General features: G+C 43.4%; 1 protein-coding gene across 2 annotated transcripts in view; it reads right to left on the reverse strand.

Moving 5' to 3' along the window:
• The window catches only part of METTL22 (methyltransferase 22, Kin17 lysine), a 407,031-nt gene that overhangs the window by 4,365 nt on the left and 388,466 nt on the right, over positions 1–14,200 (reverse strand). The window lies entirely within an intron of this gene.

A 14,200-nucleotide genomic window follows, 5' to 3' on the forward strand; every position in this document is an offset into this window, starting at 1 on the left:
ATCCACAGGTGTTTTCAATACCTGATTGAAAACACTTCAATGAACCTCTGTTCTTCAGAGTGGTAGTCTTTAAGGGGTTGAATAATTGTGTCAATGAAGAATTCACAAAAGAAACATTTACTACTGTATTACAAAACCAATTGATGTCATTTTAGTTGCATATGGTTCTTTAAGAAGTCCTTGTAGGATTTCATTCTGAATACAATTACAAATGTACACTAAATTCCCTAAAACCCTTTACAGCATTGGGGGTTGAATAATTTTGAACACAACTGTAAATCTCATGGCGGCAAAAGTGATCGTACAGGTGGAGCCACATGTTGAACCCCCTGAATGAAGGTATGAACTAAAGAGTGCATGGCTAGGGGTCGCTGAAAGAAGATTGCCAAGGCAGACACCTAGCCCTTGATGGTACTCAAGGCCAACTTCTGATCAATGCCGCGTTGAAGAAAGATTAAGATCAGAGCCACAGAAAAGGATTGAGGATAAGCGCCAATCAAATCACACCAAGAAATGTAGGCTTTCCACATATGATGGTATACCTTGCTGGAAGATGACTTCCTCGCCTTCACCATAGTAGGGATCACTGATCCAGACAAACCTCTATCCCTCAGTACCTGACTTTAAATAGCTAAGCCAATGAAACCAGTGACTTTAAAGCAGGAGGGTAAAGCAGCCCTTGGGACAACTGGTCTTCTCTGAGAGGAACCCCAAGGGACGTTTATGGCCACTAGAATAATTGGAAGATCCTCGCAGAACCCGCAGAAGAAGCCTGAGCTGAGGATGATAATGGCCTGACTGTGCCCGTAGGACGCATGCAGCATCTGCCAGAGGAACCCGTGATCTCGCCACGAACCTCGGTATCCTCCTGTGGAACGGAACCTGCTAAAGGAGCTGCATGTAGGACTGTGCAAACAGAACTGTCTTGAAGGTGGATACCACAAGACAAACAACCTGTATGCAAGTCGGGAGAGAGAACTGTCTGTGTGACAGCAGCCGGTGAATTACGGCCTGTGGTTCCATAAATTTGTTTTCCCTGGAAAGGGATAGGGAGGACTTTAGGTAGTTCAGACATCCCCTGAACCTTTGCAGGAATTATACCCGCACAAGGAGACTCAGGACCTAAAAAACGTGCCTGACTAGACAGATTAAAACTGATTACCTGGAGCAGAGAGGGGGGTTATAAACCAGCTAAGGACATCCCATGGGCGTAGCCAGGTGTTTTTCGTTCTGCCTAGTCCTACTCCTGGAGGAGCGCAGTGTCCGTCGATGAAGGAAAGATAATTTTTTATTTTTTTACACAAAGTTGTTATTGAAATGATAAATTGCTCATGCATGCCATAGGTATATGTGGAATTACACCCCAAAATACATTCAGCTGCTTCTCTCGAGTATGGAGCTACCCCATATGTGAGACTTTTTGGCAGTCTAGCCACGTACAGGACCCAAAATCAATCACTGCCTTCAGGCTTTCTAAGGGAGTAAATTGTTGATTTCACTTCTCACTATCTATCACCATTTCAGAGGCCATGAAATGCTAAGATAGCAGAACCCCCCCCCCCAAATTACCCCATTTCAGAGAGTAGACACCCTAAACTATTTGCTGAGAGGCATGTTGAGTATTTTGCAGATCTCTCTTTTTGTCACAAAGTTTTGAAAACTGAAAAAAAGAGAAGAAAAATGTTTTTCCTTTTCTATCTTTATTTTCCAAAACAAATGAGAACTGAAAAATACTCACCGTGCCTCTTAAAAAGAAACCTTGGGGTGTCTACTTTCCTAAAAGGGGTCATTGGGGGGGGGGGTTGTCATTCAGGGGGTTCAACATGTGGCTCCACCTGTACGATCACTTTTGCCGCCATGAGATTTAAACTTAGTGCTCTCGGTTCTCCAGAAACCTCCATTTGAGAATATATTTAGGAGATTCCCCTGCCTATGTTGTCCCAGAAGTGTGTGTTCTTGGTGGCTATTACCTCGGCTCGCAGAGTATCAAAATTGGCAGCATTATCTCGCAGTCCCCTTTTGGTGGTCCATAGGGATAAAGTGGTTCTTCTTCCCCATTCCATGGCCTCCGAAACTGTGATAGGTAGTGACGAGTGAAATCAACAATTTACATCCTTAGAAAGCCTGAAGGCGGTGATTGGTTTTCGGGGTCCTGTACGCAGCTGGACTGCCAAAAAGTCTCATGCATGTGGTATTCCCGTACTCAGGAGAATGTATCTTGGGGTGTAATTTCACAAATACCCATGGCATATTTGAGCAATATATCATTTAAGTGACAGCTTTGTGTAGCAAAAAAGAAAATGGATTTGGTCTTACCGTATAATCCTTTTCTCTGATGTTCACTGATGGACACAGCTCCAAAATCTTCTTAACCATTGGGTTATGCTGCCCCCTACAGGAGTAGGACACTAGGCAGGAAAAAGCATTCAGTTTTCTTACAAGCAGTGTCAGAAGAAAAATAACCCAACTCAATAGAGGGGTGGGTGCTGTGTCCGTCAATGAACATCAGAGAAAAGGATTTTACGGTAAGACAAAAATCCAATTTTCTCTTTCGTTCATTGAAGGACACAGCTCCAGAATCTTCTTAATCATTGGAACATTCCAACGCAGTGTTAAACATGAGGGGTGGGAAAAAACATCTGAAAAAATTCCCAAAAGGCGTATCCTAGCCAACCAGGTAACATGGAACTCAACCAGGAACAACTGGAGCTCACCTGAAAACAATACACCCTCAAAGAGGACCAGGTCCTCTCAAACAGCGGCCTGCAAAACCTTGCGGCCAAAAGCAGCATCCGCAGACCCCATTACATCCACTTTATAAAATTTTGTGCACAGATGACCAGGTTGCCGCCTTGCAAACCTGTATCACTGGTGCCTGATGGCGGAAAGCCCAAGAGGCACTAAGCACCCACGTAGAAAGTGCCTTAACAGGGAACGGAGGAACCTGACCCTTGATGGAATAGGCCTGCACCACCATCTGTCTTGTCCATCTGGAAAGGGTCGCGGCAGACACGACCAACCCTTGTGAGATATATCCTTAAGGACAAACAGTAGGGCTGATTTCCTAAACCATTCAGTTACCACAAGGTACATCCTGAGCGCCTGACCCACATCCAGAGAGTACAAGGCAATCTCCTTAGGATGTTTAGGCTTAGGACACAGGGAAGGCAACACAATGTCTTCATTCAGATGGAAACCGGAAACAACCCTAGAAAGACTGACAAGGACGAAGCACCACTTTATCTCTGTGAGCCACCAGGTAAGGTGAAAGACAACGCCACCAGTCCTAATACCCTGCGTGCAGAAGTAATAGCCCCCAAGAAGGCTACCACCTTCTGGGACAATGTAAGTAGAGGAAGCTCGTGAATATCTTTTGAAAGGCGATTGCTGAAGAACCGATAGCACCAAGTTGAGAGCACCAAGTTGAGATCCCCGGAGGCAATGGAGACCGTACTGGTGGAGCCTAGTGGCGAACCCCTGAATAAAGGTGCGAACCAAAGAATGCGTACCCAAGGGATGGTAAAAGAAGACCGCCAAGGCTGAAAAAAACCCGGCCCTTGAGGGTACCCAAGGCCAGGCGCTTTTCAACACCTCGTTGGAGGAATGCCAAAATCCAAGCCCCCGAAAGGGAACAGGAATGACCTCCAAGAGACACACACCGCGCAATGTACGTCTTCCAGACGCAATGGTAAATCTTCCTAGAGGTAGATTTTCTAGCCTTTAACAGCGTGGGAATCACAGATTCATACAGCCCCCTATCCTTCAGCACCTGGCTTTCAACAGCCAACTCATTAAAGCCAGCAACTGAAAGCAGGATGGAAGATTGGTCCTTGGGCCAATAAATCTTCTTCGAGAGGAAGTCTCCAAGAAGCAGTGGTGACCAGTCATACCAGATCAGAATACCAAGACTGGCGAGGCCAGTCTGGAGGCCACTAGAATGACCGGGATCCCTTCAGACTTGATCCTGCACAAGAGGTTTGTCAGAAACTTGAGAGGGGAGAAGGCGTAATCAGAAAGGACTGACCCCAGGGAGCCACTAGTGTGTCTGAGGTGTTGGCTAGAGTAACCCGAGACTGTACCTCTATACCTTACTTTTAAGATGAGAGGCCAACAGGCCCACCTCGGGAATACTCCACCGGAGACACAACTGAAGAACACCTTCAGATGAAGTGACCATTCCCCCTGGTTCAACGTCTGTCGGCTGAGGTAATCTGCCAATTTTCCCCTCCTGGAGAGTGTACAGCAGAGAGGGCTGGAACGAACGTTCTGCCGACCTTAGAATGCCGGCTACTTCCCAAGCTGCCAGGACATTTATCGTGCCTCTTTGGTGATTGACGATTGTCCAAAGATCCACACAAGGTCTGAACACTCAAAGTTCCAGTACACTGATTGGCAGTCTGGACTCCTCCAGAATCCACCCCCCCTATGTAATGCGGCGGGCCAGCAAGTGGTTAATTACCAATAGTATTTGTAATATGCAGCATGAGGGGTTAATGCCGCCTTAACCTCCGCAACATCAATAGAATACGGCCCTTTTTAACCAATAACACCACCAAGCTTTTAATTCACGCCCTGGTTATCTCTTGCCTCGACTATTGCAACTCCCTCCTCATTGGATTACCCTTACATAGATTATCCCCCCCTCAATCCATAATGAATGCTGCTGCAGGACTTATCCACCTTACCAACCGTTCAGTGTCCTCCACGCCTCTCTGCCAATCCCTTCACTGGCTTCCACTCACCCAACGAATAAAATTCAAAGTGCTAACAATAGTTTACAAAGCCATCCACAACTCTGCCCCCAGCTACATCACTAATCTGATCTCAAAATATCAACCAAGCCGCTCTCTTCAGTCCTCCCAAGACCTCTTGCTCTCTAGCTCCCTTGTCACCTCTTCCCATGCTCGCCTCCAGGATTTCTCCAGAGCTTCTCCCATTCTTTGGAACTCTCTATCCCAATCTGTCCGACTGTCCCCTAATCTATCCATCTTTAGACGATCTCTGAAAACCCTTCTCTTTAAAGAAGCCTACCTGGCTACTAACTAATAACACTGTTTCACTTGCTCCATCAGCCCATCCCCCACAGCTATTGCCTTTTGTATCAATTGACCCTCCCTTTTAGATTGTAAGCTCTAACGAGCAGGGCCCTCTGATTCCTTTTGTTCCAAAATATATTGTAACTGTAATGTCTGCCTTCATTTTGTTAAGAGCTGCGCAAACTGTTAGCGCTATATAAATCCTGTATAATAATAATGTATTGCCACTGGTCACCGATGCATAAGTAATACATTAACCCTCTCCTGCTGCATATTACAAATACCATTGGTAATTAACCTTCCCCTCCCCAATCCAAACAAACAGTTAACAAATGAATCTGCAGATTGCAATCTGCTTACTTGTTGTGTGATACACACATGCTTCCTCTTCTTCTCACTCGCAGGTCCCAGTTCCAACAGGCAGCAGCACACTATGCTCCTCCCCCATCCGCCTCCAGCTGGCCTCTCAGTGACTTCACGCAGGGCGGGGACTAGGAAGCACCTGTCAGGCAGAGATACTCCGCTTGATCTGTGCCTGACAGGGAAGTGAAGGGCTGGTCCGTTCTAGGCTTGTGCTGGGTGCAGGAGCGCAGGTGGCACATCATTGTATCTATGAAGCAGTAGCAAGGCCGGAGTGTACAGTCAAAGACAGTGTATTTGTCCAGCCAGAGTGTAGCAGAACACTGCCGCAACTTCACCTGTGACTGCGGCCCCCTTCCTCCAGTAATTTGTTCTGCCCAGGGCTTCTCAGTTTGGCCTCAGAGATTGAGAATCCTTTGGTCATCCCCACAGATATGCACCCCCAAAAAAAGATTAAAAATGGCACCCTAAGCTGTCACGTTTATCTAAATGTTAAGAGATTGTCTATCAACTTGCCTGCCTGCCCCGGTCATACTGCAACACACCCCAGTGTCATCTGCCACCTCATAGAAAGGTTACAATGTGCTTCCTGGTCACACTATGCTGACAGAGAAGAGGGCATGTGTGTTACATCAGATATACTGTATACAGTGCATTCATAAAGTATTCAAACCCCCTTCACTTTTTTAATTTTGTTATGTTGCAGCCTACAGTTGTTTAAATTCTTTCTTTTTCTTATTAACCACTAGCTGACGGTGGAAGTCCTAGGTTTGCAGTGGTTATACCAGGATGATGCCTGCACCTACTGATTCCCTTTCCAGCAGAAGAGATTTGAGTGGTTGAACAGCCATTGATCACTTCTGTGGGTGGCGGAAGGGGGTCCCATTCCCCTCCCGCTGCCTTTTCTGGGTTCTGATATCCGATTGCGAAGCCCAGGAGCGATGTGACCAGTGGCAACAGCTGCACAGAACAGACTTGTAATCTACAGTACACTCAGTAGCCCATAATGACAAAGTGAAAATAGAATTTGAGAAAAGTCAGAGATACTACGTGCTGTAAAACAGGTTTTCATTAAAGGATATCTCTGTACTTTGCTTGTATCTTTAGCTATCGACAGTGTGGTGACGTCAGAGTTCTTCATTCCAAGATGGAGGCTTTCCAAGCTAAGAAATGGCAGGCTGAAAAAAAATCTGCTAATTCTCAAATATACAACAGGGACAGTGAAAGAACAGCCCATGCATGCTTATGACAGACAAGCTGTCCAAAGAAGTGGAAGGACAATTGTTCAAACTGCACAAATATAGAAGATGCTTAATGAGAGGAATGAAGTGCTTCACTCTCATCTTGAAATGGAGAATCTCAGTTATGTTCCTATCACTACACTGGTGATGGCCACAAGTGTCATGAGAGAAATATGGGGGCTGATTATGCAGGATGCTTTATGAATATGCTGGTTCCCTGGCTGCGTGTAACTTTGATATTTTTGAGTCACAGACAGGGAACACGCAGCAAAAGAAAGTCATATCCTTATCTCTATACTTATTTCCATATTTGTTCCATGTCAGGGACAATGCATAACCATAACAGCAAGATATTAGCATTCTCAAAAGGAGAGGTATTTAATGACAGCCTAGATAATTCTCTTATGACAGGGATACTTTAAACCCTTTCGCTGATAGAACCTTTTTATGCCTTTGTTGCCCTTGTTTAAAAATGTAATTAGGCCTGAAGATTAGTTAAATCCCCAAAACCATTATACATTTTCTGAAAACAAAGATCATGGAGAACAAAATCATGGCAGTTTCACATTTTTATGTCACGTGATATTTGCGCAATGGTTTAACAAGTGCAAAATTTTAGTAAAAAGAAATTGAAGTTAATTTTATGGAACAAAAATGGTAAAAATATAAAAGGTTAAGGGTACACTGAGTAAAAGGATACCAAACATGTCAAGCTTTAAATTTGCTTACACCTGCATAACAAAGACAGACTTTAGTACCCTCTTTTTTTCATAGGCAACACTTCAAAAGGCCATAAAGGTAATCAGGTTAGAGTTACTAATAATAGCCATGGACATACTGCTCTTACTCTGATGTGTGCAGCAAAATATAACGTGTATCACAAGCAATGTTTTCGTATGTAGGCACCCCTCATGAGTGTATTTAGGTTTGTGTGCATGCACATGGGGGCAGGGTGGGTTTAAAAATTATTTTTTTTTGGGGGGGGGGGAGGGTTCAAGTGCTTGGATGCAAGTTTATTTCTTGACTTTTATTTTACTGTAACTGTATATCACATGTGATATATTTTTAAGACAGGTTCTATTTAATTTGACATCAGGGGTCTTTTAGATCTCTGACATCCCACCTACCTTCCACTGAAGCAGATGGAATGCAAATCTTTTTCCCCGGCTGCAAGGGCCAGGAAAAGCGACAACCAAAACCAAAAATGTATGTTTTACACAATGTTTCTGTGTTCATTTTAGCTAGGGGAGATCAGTGAATGAATGTTTGCTGGTCCCCCTCCACCTGGCAACCCCTGCTATGTGGGTCCTTGGATTGGTGGTGGGACAGCGGAGCCTGGCAAGCAGGAGGATGGTGGGGGGGGGGGGGTTGAGTTCGGCCTGGGAAGGGGAAAAATAGTTAGTGAAAGCGATCAGGCAGTGGTGGTAAAAGGGTTACAGATACCTTGTAACCAGACCATTAAATTTATCAACGATGCTTCCATAAGATGATGTGTGCATTTAACATATTTTGGGCTGGTTATTTACCTGTAAAGGACTCCCTTGTGTAGACACCCAGAAGCCCTAAGATAGGTGCTGGACACTGCTATCTAGGTCAGCAGCCACAGCAAACTCAGTGACACTCTGTAGTATTTCCAGTTGTTTATTCCCTTGCTGCTACAGAAAAGGTAATGTAGGAAGGTGATGGGAGGGCGGAGGACCTGGGCCAGTACACAGAGTACAATAAGATACTGCCAGAAGATAAGAGGGCTATAATGTGCAAATAGGTAGGTTACTGTGCAAGGGAACTCACATTTTCTGGAATATCAATTTCCTAGCAAGGTAATAGGCACATAGCAAGTGAACAAATGTTTATCAAAAAGAAAAACTCTGCAGGTAGGCATTTTAAAATACTCTTCTTTTAAGCAATTTTTAAGCTGGGTACAGGGTCTCTTTAAAAATGCTACAGTTAGGTGGTTGTTTTACTCCCCCCCCCCCCCTTCTGAACATTCCTTTAGAGGAGCATAATCATATAGGTATTTTGTTTTGTGACAAAGTTTCTTTCCTTTTATCACTAAAATTGAGGCATACTGATGCTGTCTCCATTATGTCAGTATTACAGATATTAAAGTTTCGTTTGTCACTTTGCCAGAGAAAATTGGACATTGTAAAGATTACCCAGAATATGTGTTTTTCATGTGTCTATTATAAGCAAACACATCTGTCTCTTTTGAGCATACAAACTAGGCCTTAAGAGAAAGTTACTTTCCATACACTTAAGGGCACTGGTCATCCCTTTTTAAGGAGTATATTGGCATTAACGTAGGACTGTTTCAGCATATATAAAGTGTTACTAAACTCACATCAGTAAAATCAGTCTGTACTGTATATGCAGTAAAGCATGCTAGTTATACTCACTGTGAAACCTAAGGGGTTCTTCCTCCACATAGTGTAAAAAGGCTGTTTGATCCAATTTTCTCTGATTCTCCCATTCTTCCAATGTCCCTAATCCATCTCCTGATAAGACAGATCCTTTGATGTCACTCTGCACATGCCCAGTTTGGTGTGTATTGCTAGAGTTTTTTTTCTTTTTTTCTTGGGAGGGGGCATCTAATCAGCAAGGGGCCAATATGCACTGATCAGACAGAGGGTCAGGAGTCCTGCAGCCTCATAGGACAATCAGGGTAGAATTAAAACTCCTCCTACAAGCTATACCCAGACACTGATAGAAAGTCACACGATAAATACTGCTACAGACTGCTATATACTACTTATTAGAAAAGGTATTTAGCCATTTATATTTACTAAAATTAATACATTTCCATGTTCTGTGTATGACCAGATACAGTGAATGCAGGGTCCTGGGTTTAGTAACACTTTCAATTATACTTTAGACCCTCAGGGGTCTATGCAGCTGGTAAGAGTACCCTGATATTCTGCTCGGTGGTGGTCTTTTCTGCTTCACAATTTCCATCAATTTAGTGGATGTGGACTCTGCCAGCACCTTTGGGACTCACTTTCTTACATTCATCAGCCTGCTCATTAGTATTGTGGATTAAGGATTAGTGCAACACCATTTTTATAAAATCATTCTGAAGATATATGTTTTCTATCTGTTTGTGTCCGCAGCTGCTCCAGTCGACGTCACTGTGACGAAACGCGTAGGGCGGAGTCTCCGACGTCAAACGTCACTTCCGGTTGTCGGCCGTGGAACGCGGAAGCATCCCGGCGCGCACTGTTTTTTCTGATTCTGATCTTCTGAACGAGTGAGTTTACTACGCCTTTTGTTTATGACTGTATGACTCATTTATTCATCATGGGGCCTTCTTCTTCTCATGTGAGCACTTAGGACATCCGCCGCCGACTCGTGACTGCTCGCCCACTACGAAGAGGAATCCCCCCATATACCATCATACAGGTTGTACTATCATAAACGCCACCCAGTGGCCACTCGTGGACTTCACTTATCCACATTCTTCACCATTTTCAACACAGTGTATGTGGCACATATATCAGTTAATTTGCAACTTGTTTACACACTTGTGGTTGTGGGTTAATTTTTTCACGGTATCAGTTTACTTTATTTCCTGGCTTATTGATTTATGTGAATAAACACCTGTTCCCACATCTATATATTTTCATTTCTTCACTTTTTTTGACTACACTGCACTATCCGTGGGTCACCCAACCCATATATCCCCTTTCACGCCACTAGGGGCACTATATATGGTTCTATTTATTTGTTTCATAGGTAGCGCCATCACCAATCGTCACATTTCATTTTAGCACTTTTTACCTTTACACTTAAGGTTTGATTGGGGCAGCTTACACCTTTTTTGTTTCCGTCCTCCCAACATATATTACAGTCCGTAGCGCTGGTCATATTCTCTTTACTAATCAATGAACTAGCCCAGATAACGTGGAAAGATAGTTACATCTTAGCAACCGCGGATGTGTCATCTTTGTACACTATCATCTCACACCATCATGGTATGGAGGCAGCTGCCCACTATCTGGGACGGGATACCCTGCTGAGCTTTCAGAGGGAGTTTTTGTTGTCCCTATTAGATTTCGCCATGCAACACAATTATTTCTGGTAGGATAACATCTACTACCGGCAATGTCGTGGTGTTGCTATGGGCGCGAAATTCGCGCCCAGCATGGCGAATCTTTTTATGGCCAGATGGGAGGAGGATGTTGTCGGTGATGTTCCTGTGCCGGGGTTGGTCCTGTGGCGCAGGTACATCGACGACATCCTCCTCCTATGGGATGGAGATTCCGACTCCTTGAGCCATTTTATGTCCACCCTCAATACCAACGATAGGGGTATCTCCCTACAATTTGAGTCGAGTAGGTCTGAGATACACTTTCTGGACCTCAGAATAAGAGTCTTGGAGGGGCGTCAGGTCACTTTGACCTTTTTTAAGGAGAGTGACAGTAACGGATTTATTGAGACAACCAGCTGCCATCATGCGGCATGGTTGAAGTCCGTTCCTGTCAGTCAATTCCTTAGGTTGAAGCGGAATTGCTCAACAAGGAGTGATTTCCTTAATGAGTCTGTGATCCTCCGTGAGCGATTCTTGGAGAAAGGATATTGCCAGGAGGAGTTGGATAGAGCCTTTCTTAAAGCAGATCAGAGAGAAAGGTCCGATTTGTTGAGACCGAGACCGCAGGTTAAGAATGAAGCTTTCCAGCATGCATTTTTTTCCTCGTATTCGGTGCAACATTACTCTGTTAAGAAAATCCTTAGGAGACACTGGCAAGTCTTACGCGATGATAGTGTTTTGGGCCCCTCTCTTCCTGAGGCACCCTTGGTGGTGTTTAGAGGGGTACCGCCATTGCGTTTACAGATAGCACCAAACATTCAAAACCCACCCAAGAGGGTTTCTTTTTTCCAGGAGAGGGGAGGATATTATCCCTGCAGGAAATGTAGCATTTGTAAAATAAACATTGCAGGTGGTAGAAGAGTTGATTCCTTTCAATCATCAACTACGCAGGAATCTCATAAAATAAGACCGTTCATCTCCTGTTGTACTACGCATGTGGTATACCTATTAAGGTGTCCCTGTGGTAAGGATTATATAGGCCGTACCATTCGCCAGCTCCATGTTCGCTTACAAGAGCATGTTGTGAACATAGCTAAAGGGTTCCCGAAACACAGTGTATCCCGTCATTATGACTTATGTCATAATCGGGATCCTAGTGGCACACTGTTTTTGGGGATAGACCACTTTGAGGCGAATTGGAGAGGGGGTAACAAGACGAGAGGTGTCTCTAAGCTTGAAACCTCCTGGATTTACAGGATGAAGTGCTATGTCCCTTTTGGTTTGAACATCGAGTGGGACTTGAATGCTTTTATTAATAATTCATAGCATTTCCCACTCCTGTGTAGTTTTAACATTCCTCTTTAACACCTCCTTGTGTATATGTTCCTCTATAAAATGTCAATATATGTAAAGTCATTGTGGTTTTAGGTTGAGCATTATGACATCATGATTGAGGGTGCTGGTTATTTAGGCACCTTAATTTATTGTTTACTGGCCTCAGGCCATAGGGATGTCATTTTTATAATTTTATAATATGCTAATTAGCTTTTAATATGCAATATATGTGTTCTGTTTTGTTTTTAAAAAGTAGCGACGCAATGGGTTTCTTGGCCACAAGATGGAGCTGCTTTCCGGGTTTGTGCCTTTTTAATACAAAGAAATTATTCCTAATTCAATTTGGGATTAGTTTGATTAATATAATGTTTTAAGAGGCCCGCTATATGGCAAAATGTTGCCATTGGGTTATCTTATTATTCGCTCTTATCTGTCTGCCTTTCGTGGTTATACATGGGTTGCAGACAGCTGGGAGTGATGTCCGGTCTTTATGGTGCCCATGAGGGGCGTCTACTTCCGGGCTAAGGGTCATGTCCGGCTGTCAGAAGGTTCCTGTGATAGGCGGACTTCCGGACGAGGCCTGATTATCCCGCCTCCCTCTTTTATTTATTGGCGAGCGTCTCGGGCCAAGCCACACCCCTGACGACGTCATTCTATGACGAAACGCGTCGGGATTTGGCTGGCGCCGAGATGCATGCGCAGACGAGGGACGCGGCGGCCATTTTGTTGGTTGGAAACCCACGCTACTGATGTGCGATGCTTTATCCATGGAGAATGTAAGCTGCTTTTTTATCGTTTGAAATAAACGTTTATTGAACATGCTACACCATGAGGGGATTTGTCTCTTGTATTTTCCGAGTGCCTGAAGGAAGAGTCGGGGGAACCCGGGTGTAAGAGCATTAGAAAGAGGCTTTTTGAAGCAGTCTGGTCCTTCCCTGTCAGTGTCAGCATTTCTATCTGGGCTTGGTTTGACCCTCAGGGGTCTATGCAGCTGGTAAGAGTACCCTGATATTCTGCTCGGTGGTGGTCTTTTCTGCTTCACAATTTCCATCAATTTAGTGGATGTGGACTCTGCCAGCACCTTTGGGACTCACTTTCTTACATTCATCAGCCTGCTCATTAGTATTGTGGATTAAGGATTAGCGTGACACCATTTTTATAAAATATACTTTAAGTAAACCTGTAACATATTCTTAATCTAAAACTGAACATATGATGAAAAACAAAACAAAACAAAACATTGGATGCCATTAGTTAAAACCCACAAGCCAAAACTTTGTCTGTAGATGCAGATTTATAGCCAGTTCATTCACACAGAGGATCTGCCTTTATCTGCCTATAGCTACTGTTCATTTTGACAGGCAGATTTCACTGAAGGTAACTATAGGTGTACTCTAATCACTCAGCAATCTCATTCTGCTGTGTTTACAAAAACCAAGAAGGGCTGGCCATATACACTGGCAGAAGACCAAAATACAAGACAATCCCCCCATTTTTATATACAGTATGCATAGAGTTTTAGTATTACACATTAACAAGTCTTTTCAGTTGTGCGAGTAATTTTGATTAATAGTTCTAATATAGAGTAATTACCAGTTCCTCTATTAAATGAACTTCTGTGGAATTTAATCTCTGCGTACAGAAAGAATTCTTTGCAGTAAGCTGTGAAAATGTGAAATAGTCTTCCACAGGAGCAAGTTCTAGCAATCTAAGTGGATTGCTTCAAAAATGTACTTCTAAATGCACACAATCAACTTGGCCCCTACTGTTTACAAGAAATAACTGTAGACTGTTGATCCATGGTATATCTAATTGTCTTTGAAAGTCAGAACAGATTGTTTTTCTGTTAGAGCAAACTAGACCATGCTTTATACACTGAGTATTTTGTCTCTCTGAATAATCCTTGTGTTCAACTTGATGAAATGCCACTTTTGTGTATGAAAATTAATTTGGCTGATTTTTTCTCAAATATATTTTTGTTACTGCAAAGTAACAGTTTTTCATTAGGAAACGAAAAAATCATAGAGAAAACACAAAATTTCCTGCTGATTGTTTGAAAAAAAAAAAAAAGAATATGTGAAGAGTCAACATGTAGTGGTTTAGATTTACTACTTTGCAAAGTCAGTTAAAAACAATTAGAGCAGTAAGATGAAAACATTTGAAAGAGATATACATTTCCATTTCTTTGTTCCTTAGTAACAGGG

The sequence above is a fragment of the Pelophylax lessonae genome (assembly GCF_965119305.1).
Source record: "Pelophylax lessonae genome assembly, chromosome: 6".
NCBI lineage: Eukaryota > Metazoa > Chordata > Amphibia > Anura > Ranidae > Pelophylax > Pelophylax lessonae.